At 46.3% G+C, this 10000-nt stretch overlaps 1 protein-coding gene across 4 annotated transcripts in view; it reads left to right on the top strand.

Annotated features, from left to right (window-relative positions):
* The window catches only part of LOC122265253 (very long chain fatty acid elongase 7), a 304329-nt gene that overhangs the window by 222556 nt on the left and 71773 nt on the right, over positions 1–10000 (top strand). The window contains exon 1 of one of the 4 annotated variants that reach the window (XM_043034467.2): positions 7397–7954. The exons of 1 other annotated variant lie outside the window; for it this stretch is intronic. The gene's annotated coding sequence lies outside the window, so the exon portion shown is untranslated. Of the gene's footprint in view, positions 1–7396; positions 7955–9405; positions 9473–10000 lie in introns of those variants that run through there. 2 more of the 4 variants (XM_043034466.2, XM_086556705.1) reach the window with 2 other exon arrangements.

Here is a 10000-nt window from a genome sequence, read left to right as displayed (position 1 = left end):
AACAATGCATATCACGTCTTTTAACATACAGATGGGCATCTGTAGGACTTCCAGGTACAAATGAATTAAGGGAGAGCGGAAGGCGAGATGCTGAACACGAAAGGGAGAAGGAAGCAGGCAAGCAAGCAAGCAGACTGGCAGGCACACAGGCAGGCAGATAGACAGGCAGGTAGGCAGACAGACAGGCAGGTAGGCAGACAGACAGACAGGCAGGTAGGCAGACAGACAGGCAGGTAGGCAGACAGACAGACAGACAGACAGGCAGGCAGGCAGGCAGACAGGCAGGCAGGCAGACAGACAGGCAGGCGAGCAAGCAGGCAGACAGACAAACAGACAAACAGACAGACAGACAGACAGACAGACAGTGAGGTGAAGAACCCCAGTCTCGGCTCTTCGGTGAGATGCCGTGAGAAGCCACCGACTCATTTCACTTATTGAGGAGACGTCCTGGCAAGCGAGAGTTGGAGGGGGGGGGGGTACGTGGATGAGGAAGGGAGGGAGGGAGGGTGAAGCGGAGGTATAATTAATGAGGAAGGGACGAAAGGAAGTTGGAAGAAAAGAAGAGAAGAGAAATAAGAGATCAAATGAGATAGAGGTCCTTAGGGAATAAGGAGAAAAAAGGAAAGTTAGAATACTAGATGGAGGAAGGGAGACTAAGCCATCCCCCAAAAATATATGTGTGTGTATATATATATGTATATATATATATATATATATATATATATATATATATATATATATATATATATATATACACACACATATATGCGTATATGTGTATATATATGTATGTGCGTGTGTGTTTATATATGTAGATATATGCTTGTCTGCATATATGTATACATCTAGAAAAAACTAACTGTAGATCGACTTTAGAGAGAAAGAGAAATAGAAAGAGAGAGAGAGAGGGGGGGGAGAGGGGGAGAGGAGGGATGGAGGGAGGGAAGGAGAAAGAGAGGAGGGAGAAAGGGAGGGAGCAAAAGAAAAGAGAGAGGGGGTAGGGAGCGAGAGAGGGGGTGAGGGGGTAGGGTAGAAGGAAGGCAGTGCTGGCTATCGTGCCTTGGAGAGGCACTCGGAGATAGGAGTGACACCAGTGGGAAGGCGCGTGCATCAAGGACGGGTCCTGATAGGCGGAACTTGCCCGTGAGTACAGCCTAAAAGCAAAGGGAAATAATTGCCGATAAGTCACTGGATGGCGTAAGAGCAGGAGCAGGAGCAGGAACAGGAGCAGGAAGGGATCATACAAACAAAGCCTTTTATTTTGAAATTATATATTTTTTTCTAATAACTTTTGTTGTTTACAACAACGGAAGACTTATTATGGACTTAAAGTATTAAAGGTTTAAGAAGAAAGAAAGACACGAGAGACAGAGACAGAGACAGAGACAGAGACAGAGACAGAGACAGAGACAGAGACAGAGACAGAGACAGAGACAGAGACAGAGACAGACAGAGAGACAGAGAGAGAGAGAGATGAACAAGAATGAAAGAGGAGAGAGAAGAAATGGGCTGGATCTAACAAGGGGAGGGAGCGAGTGTATGGAGTTAAACGACAAGAAAGAAATGTGGAGACCTAAAAAAGGGAGGTGGAAGGGAAGAAAGAAAAGCCAACAGAAAGGCGAACGAGAAAATGAGACCAAGAACTGAACGGAGGAAAGCTTTCAGACGACAGACAGGAGAGGAGGAGGAGAATGGCTTGATAGCTGACAAGGCAGAAAGGACCTAAAGGAAAGCCAGGGGAGAGGAAGAGCCCAAGATCAGCTTCGTTGAGGTCGTAATTTGCTGTTTTGTTATTGATGTCCATAATCCTGAGTTCATGATTGATTGCCTTTCCAAGATTCCTTTTGCGAGATACCGCCCACGATGCTTTGGCGTTGGGTGAGTGACACAGCATGGTTGTTGGCTAAGGGAGACTATTATTGCCTTGCCCTCCCGCCCATGCACCATGCCTATAACATTTTGGTAACGACAGTATACCCTGCAAATCTTGAGAAAAAAAATCCAACCCCACATTGTGACAAAGGTTTAGATTCAGAGGAGTAAAGAGGAGATGGTTTGAGAGGAAGATAAAAATTCTTATGGCTTGGGAATGTCCTCCCTCGGCCATTCTCTCCCTGATTCACAAGCGTCCCAGATTGTATTCACTCGAATCTCAAGGACAAATTAAAATGAATCCTAGACATTATTACATATATTCTGATAAACACGTGTCTAAAACTCCCCAAAATTTGCATTCCATCCCCTGAACACCCCCCCCCCCCACACACACACACACACGCTCAGAAGCCCGGCCACACGTGCCCTCAACTCATGCTCCATCAACTACGCCCTAAACCCCACGCCCATAGCAACCAAAGGGATAAAGTCTCGTTGCCTTGGGACATAAACCCTCAATATCCTCCCATACGCCACGCGCGACTTGCTGCTATCGCCGGACCCTTATCTCTGTGACGATCCTTCAAGATTAAACCCTCAGTTATCAGCCACTCTTAAGCGATAACCTTTTTAGCCTCTCCACGTATCGATAAGGGACACGGAAGTTCCCTGAGTGGAAGGGGACGGGTGAGTGGGGAGTGGGGAGTGGGAAAGGGAAGGGAGAGAGAGAGAAGGGAGAGAGAGAGAAGGGAGAGAGAGAGAAGGGAGAGAGAGAGGAAGGGAGCAATGCGATGAGCGAGATATAATGAAAAGAGTGAACTGTTGTCTGTACTTGGAATTTCTGCATGTGCGCATGGGGCATCGCTCGCAGCATGCTGCGTGTATGACAGGCAAGGCATAGTATGTGTGCGTGCATAATGAGCCTCATCTAGACAACCGAGACAGTGATGAGTCGATCCTAGTCCCTCGCCCCGCCACCTGCCACGCTGTGCCACGCCATGCCACGCCACGCCATGCCAAGCTATGCCACGCTACGCCATGCCACGCCACGCCACGCCACACCACACCACGCGTGGCTCGTGATAGCAGCTGTCTGGCGCCAATGTAGGGTAGCTTTGGAGTACCGGTGGGAAAGGGCCACAGCCAGCTGCAAGTGTACATGATAAGGTACTGTATGCATGGCTTGAACCGAGTCAAGTTCCACGTAATTTAAAAAATGATGAACCCCGTCATTTTTCGCTGGTAACAGATGACTCTATGACTTCGCTTTCACTTGTACCCCAGAGTGATGCCGGTAAATTATTGATCGGCGAAGAACAGGGATGATGCAGGTTGCACAAAGTCCTCCATTCTACTCCTTTCCTTTTCCTTTCAGTTCGAACAATTTCTCCCTGAGTTTGACCTTGCGTCCCTTCGGGTGGAAAAGGGTGCGGGGCGAGAGTGAAAAGCGTGCTTGCAGTCGGCGGGGATTAAAAGTTGTGGCCTTGACCCTCCCGTTGACGTGGTCGCTTCATGTGCTCGGTTTCTCTTTTGTTTTCGTTTGAAGTTTGTTTATGCAATTGTCCTTTTGCTGTTTTGATTGCATATGTACGTTTGTTCATACTTCGATGAAACCGTTCTTTTCGGATTTACTCCTCACCAGCGGTCTAGACTACTGGTTTTAAAAATATTGATTGAATAACCATGGGTTTATTTCTTAAACGTGCGCTTGTTATCGCTTTGTGTTCGGGTAACCATCCTTTGTTCCCGAGTCTGAGACGGCGAGTCGGCCTCAAAGTTATCTAAGCGCGGAAGCAGAAAATGGGATACTTAGATACAGTCCAGGGAAAATGAACCCAAAGTCAAGTTTACTGTTGTTTTGTAAGTATAGAAATAAATATTGTGCATGCGCAGAAACGGCTCTCTCTCTCCCTCTCTCCCGCTCTCTCTCTCTCTCTCACACACACACACACACACACACACACACACACACACACACACACACACACACACACACACACACACACACACACACACACACTAAAAAGTTAGGACGAAAGAGGGAATGAAACTTAACTTAACTTTTCTCTCTCTGAAGCAGATTGTGCAAAATGCATAAGAACGAGAAGTTACATTTTAGTGCAAAGACTGTCGATATAATTTACTCTTGTTTTACAAGAAAGGGATATGCACGTTATATCGGGATATTGATCGGAGTTACTTGAGTGAGACGAGTTTTAGTGATGTATTCATCGTCATCATCATTTCGTGTGTATGATATATATTACACGATTCAGAGTTTATGAATTAAGAGAATAAAGTTAAACATCCCGTAAAATGTATGTATGTGTATGTATATTTATTGTGATGTCAGTATGTATACGCACATACATAAAATAACCACCTCTTCTCAATCTTGATGTCTACCTTGTATTGGATATCCATAAAGAGCCGGCGTTAATATAATGCATTTGTTGATCAATTGCAATTTCCTTGTTGCGATCAATCCCCTTTGGTATTGTATGCCGTGTCGTAAGCATTATGCGGCCGGGCATCTTAAAGGCATGTGTAAATGGCACCTTGAGTGTGGTTGGGCGCTGCGCTCTAAATTTTTAAACGGGGGGATTTTACGTTTAATATTTTCCTTTTTTTCTTTACACTTATTTTTTTTCTCTTGTTTTCATTTTCATAATTTCCTTTCTCATCTATTTTTTTCGTCTTTTACCCCCTCCTTCACCTCTCTCCCCCTTCCTCATTTTCAGATTTGCTCTCCTTAATTCTCATCCTCATTACCCACCCCCGCTCTTCTCTCTTCGCTTCCTATTTTCTCTTTATTCCCCGCTTCATTTCCCATTCTCTCTCATTAGGTTATCTTCTCTCCGTATCTCTTCTACTCCTTTCTTTCATTTCTCTCCCTCACTCTCTCTCCATGCCCCTCATTTTCTCTTCTTTGCTCCTGGTTCCCTTCTCTCGTATTTTCCTTTCTCTCTTATTTCTCTTCTCTTCCCTCATTTCCCTCTTCTCCTACAATGCCCCCTTCTCTCCTCTCATTGTTTCTCCTTCCCTCCTCTCATTTTCTCCTCTTACTTATTTTATCTTCCCTCTCCCCTCTTATTGTTTTGCGTTCACGTTCCCTTCTCTTCTATTATGGTTTCCCTTCCGTCATCTTCCCTTCTCTCCCAAAATCTTCCCTCTTCTCCTATCGTTGTCTTTCCTCGTCGCTTTAATTAACGTCTTTATCCTCTTTCCCTATCTTTTTTTTTCTCCGTACTTCTCTTTTTCTCTGCTTTCACTATACTCTAATGTTTGTGGTCTTGTATTTGGTCATATGGAACGTTAGTTTCAACAGATAATTGATTGGCAAATAGCAAGCAAACACAAACATTGTACACATACATAAACGCAACATAGATTTGCACACGAATAAAAAAAAAACAGGCGCACGGACTCCAAAAACCCACCCAACCACCTACCTACCCATCTACCTACCCTCCCCCCCACCCACCCACCTACCTACCCATCTACCTACCCTCCCCCCCACCCACCCCACCTACCCACCTACCCACCCACACACACCCACACACCCACACACAAACACACACACACACACATATACACACACACACTCACATATACACACACACACACACACACACACACACACATACACACACACACACACACACACACACACACACACACACACACACACACACACACACACATACACACACACACACACACACACACACACACACACACACATATATATATATACACACACCATTGTCCACACATTCCCTCTCCAGCGCCCACGTCGGCCCTATCATATGCAGGCATATGAGCAAAGGCACTGACTGACCCACTCACTGTACCTTCACCCAGTTTTGTGCTTGCTCAGGCGGCAAACAAGTCCTTTGTTTCCTCCGAGCGACGAGGAGCAGTTTCGTGTTTGGACGCTTTGCCAGCTTCCCTTTCTCGGATGCCTGTTTCGTGGATGCCTATTTCGTGGATGCCTGTTTCGTGGATGCCTTTGGCCCGTGCGGTGACTTTTTACTCACAACGTTCATTGTTTGTTTGTTTTTATCATATCTATTTGTGTGTCCCATTGTGTTTGTCCAACTAACCTATTTCTATGTCTCCCCTTCTCTTACTCTCACTCACTTTCACTCACTCACTCACTCGCTCACTCACTCATTCACTCATTCACTCACTCACTATTACGCGCTCTCTCACACTTACGCACTTACTCACTCTTCCTCCCTCTCTCCCTCCCTCCCTCCGTCCATCCATCCTTCCCTTCCCCCTCCCCCGCCCCTCCCCCCTCTCCGTGCAGTTTTATTATCCATCAGTAAATAGTTTTCGGTGTAAATCGGTGCCTAATTGCGTTGCCGAGTGACTGAAGGAAATCGGGTTCTTTCACCTTGAGAAGGATGGGGGGGGGGGGAAGGCTTTTTTTTGCCATCGTTTGTCATCTTCGAATCGCATGAAGGTGGTGTTGGTTTTTAATTATGTGGAAGCCATGTGTTTGACGTATCTTAATCAGAAACTATTTTTTTCTTCGTCGTCATCGTCAGGGTCGTCGTCATCATCATCGCCACCGTCGTCATCATCATCGTCATCATCGTTCAATAGGGAAACTATACCAAGATAGATAAATAAGATAGTGTGTAAAGAGCAAGATCGCTCTCCCTCCCTCCCTACCTCTCTCCTTCCCTCTCTTATCTTTCTCTCTCGCATCTCTCTCTCCTCTCTCTTTCTCTCTCGTATCCCTCTCTTCTCTCTCTTTCTCTCTCTCTTTTCTTTTTCTCCCTCCCTTCCTCCCTCTCCCCCTTTCTCCCTCCTCTCTTTCTCCTTCCATCCCTCCTCTCCCCCTCTCCCTCTCTCTCTCTCTCTCTCTCTCTCTCTCTCTCTCTCTCTCTCTCTCTCTCTCCCTCTCTCTCTCTCTCTCTCTCTTCTCTCTCTTCTCTCTCTCTCCTCTCCCCCCTCCCTCTCTCTCTCTCTCTCTCTCTCTCTCTCTCCCTTTCTCTCTCTCTCTCTCTCTCTCTCTCTCTCTCTCTCTCTCTCTCTCTCTCTCTCTCTCTCTCTCTCTCTCTCTCTCTCTCCTCCCTCCCTCCCTCCCCCTCTCTCTCGCTCTCTTTTTCTCTACATTGTTTTCTCTCGCTCTCTCTCTCTCTCCCATTTATTTGGCCTGTCTCGGCCATGACATCTTTTACCAATTCGTCCTTGACGACCGGCCGCCGCTAGATAATTGTGAGAGAGAGGGAGGGAGGAGGAAAGAAAATTGATCCAGATTTTTGAATTGGTTGATAAAGTTCGAATCTATATTCGGTCGAAAGCCGTCGGCCAGAAATGGTGCGCCACCCGCATGAATCAGAGTGCACTCCAGTACGAATACTGAACAAGTCGCGAAGGACAAGTAAAAACACAAAGACTTGCAAACGTTTGTTTTTTTTTCTTCTATTTCTTTTCCTTCTTTCAGTCGGGGACATCAACGCATGCGCGGCGGGGCAGACTATGACGTCATCATCGTAGACATCGCCACATGCGTCTATGTAACTCGCGCTATCGCCGTCTATGACTCAGTGTCCGAGAACCTACGGTGCAGGTCGGATGTGTTGCTCGTGCGCTCCGCTGATTCCTGCACTGGTTGGTCCCTAGCCATCACTGGTTCTCTCCCGCGTAGGAATCGGCTGCCTTTTGTACTCCTTTCTCTTGGACTACGACCTATTGGGAGCCCCACTCTGTGAATCTTGTTTTTTGATTTTTGGAAAGAGCGCCCCCCCCCCTCTCCCTTATTTTCCTTCTCGAATGGTTAATGCTGTAATTTGTATGGGTGCAACCGTCAACGGAGAGGATTTATACACTTTGTAATAGCGTGGCAGTGGAAAGGAAAATATCAATTTCTTGAGAGGAATATATCTTGGAAAAGAGGAAAAAAAACAAACAAAAAGTACCGTATTAATGTGAGAATCGCGGATGGTGGTGAACACTCAGAAGATCCTGTGGAAGAGTTAAATCCAAGACGCCTGTTTTATATATACTTATAACTATTTTTTCCTGAAACGAAGGAAGAAACTCCTCAACGGAAGTAGTGAAGGTAAGTGTCTTCGCAGCGCCGGTTTGTGTTGTTGCGTGTCACTCTCTCTCCCTGTGCACATCTGTTGCGGGGACAGCAAAGGGAGACAGACTTAAATTGGCCGTTCCGGTTTCCCTCTCCCGTGTCCCTCGGCTTTTGGGACCGATTTGGGGACCTTTTCTCGTGGGAGGATGTGTCCTCCCCTCTGGCACGAAGGGCAGGCAGGCAGGGGGAGAGGAGAGGAGGGGAAATCATGGGCCGTGCGTCAAGGAAAGGGTGTTGTATTTCCCAACGGCTTCGGCGGATGGAACTCCGGCCCGCAAACCCCACCCATGACGAGTGTGTTTCTCTCTCTCTCTCTCTCTCTCCCTCCCTCCCTCGCTTGTCTCTCTGTCTGTTTCCCCCTTTTTCATGTTGCAGAGTATTCTACCTTTCGATAAGACGCTGGCTGATTACTCCTTACGATCAGTTTAGCGTTCTTTTGAGGAGAATTCATTGCTTCTGCCGATGAAATGTGCCGGTGTATGAGCCTGGTAGCTTTAGTTTTTTCCTCCCATAGCGGACCGTGTTTCATATTGATTCGCTCCCCCGCCACGGGTGTTTTTCCCTCGTCTGTTTACTGGTCCTGTTCTTCTCTTTCCTTGCCGTCTGATGGAACCCTGACATTAGCATTCATTTCTGAAGATACAAAAAAAGAGATGTAGAAGTGAGCGTGCTTAGCTTAGTGTAACAGGTTGAGTAAGCTCGAATAATACACACCGAGTCTGTTTATTTATATACTTTATTTTACAAATGAGCTTTTGAAAACCAAGCCCTAAAATCTCGTTTACAGACGGCTTGCGAGTGAGTGTCTGGTTACTAGTGACTGTAACTAGCACTATGACTTGTTTCTCGTGCTCGGCGCAACCTAAACGTGGGCGGCAGAGAGAGGGGGAGGAGGAGGAAGAGGAGGAGGAGGAGGAGAGGGGGAGGGGAGGGAGTTAGGGCGTGAAGGAGTGGGGAGAGTGGTGGTGGGGAGAGCACACCACGAGAGCTTGTGCTTGCGAGTCGTCTTCAAGATTAGGGTGTGTCAGAATTAGAGAGAGAAGTGGAGAGTGTGCGTTTGCTTGCTTTTTTGCTTGCTTGCTTGCTTATCAAAATAGCTTAATAAATGCATTAGTATTTCTGAAGGTAGTGTATGCAAAATTTGATACAAGGCGAATAAAAAAAATGGGATGAACATGGAACATATCAGAAATGATATATTATATAAATGATATATATATAAAGAAATATATAATATTAAGCAAAAAGAGGTTGAAGCCCGGATAACTTGTCTCTTGTAACATCACCATTACTTTGAAAGCGTCCAGTGAAGAAGCAAGCACGGTTAGCAAGCACGACTCCTCCTCCTGGACGGGGCCTCGTTGCAACGGCGTGAGGGGGGGTGCGGGGGGGGGGGGAGCTCGTCCTTCGACCTCCTCCGTCAGTTCCTTCTCTCGGTAGGAAGAGACCATAAAGTCAGAAGCAGCGCTTTTGGGGAGACGCTGAGAGCTTTGGGTAGGCCTATATTTTCCATCTCTACTATTGCTGTGATAATTAATTTGGTGTAACCACTGCCTTTCCATGGACATCAGGAAGTCGGGGGCATACTTGTTGCGGTAGTTTTGTTGATGTGCTGTAGCTGGCTGTGCGATTTTAATGAGAGAGGAAATAGGGTAGCCGAAAAGAAAATGTTCTTTAGAGTAAGTTTCCTTCCAAGCAGATGCGTTTAAGAACCACTTAAAAACGGCTTAGTTTATCTTATTTCTAATATCTGTTAAATCCGTTTTGTTTTTGTTTTGTTTTTTTAACTGTAGTGTGATACTGAATGATAAACGTAGTTTTATCACTTCAAAGATTAAAGTGGCACGGCCCATTGCAGCATTGTGGCGATCATGCTATTATAAATGAGGTAATATATTTTGTGAATATGGTCGCTTCCATACTGTTTAGGGCGTGCAAGGGCGGCCTGCCTGATTTATTGGTCAATTTCCAGCCGTCGCCGACGAAGCGAAGCGAAGAGTTGATGTCTCACGGTGACAACAC

Source organism: Penaeus japonicus, unplaced genomic scaffold (genome assembly GCF_977035675.1).
Source record: "Penaeus japonicus unplaced genomic scaffold, GWHDUDI00000001_assembly GWHDUDI00000033, whole genome shotgun sequence".
NCBI lineage: Eukaryota > Metazoa > Arthropoda > Malacostraca > Decapoda > Penaeidae > Penaeus > Penaeus japonicus.
This window is presented reverse-complemented; position numbering and strand designations above follow the sequence as displayed.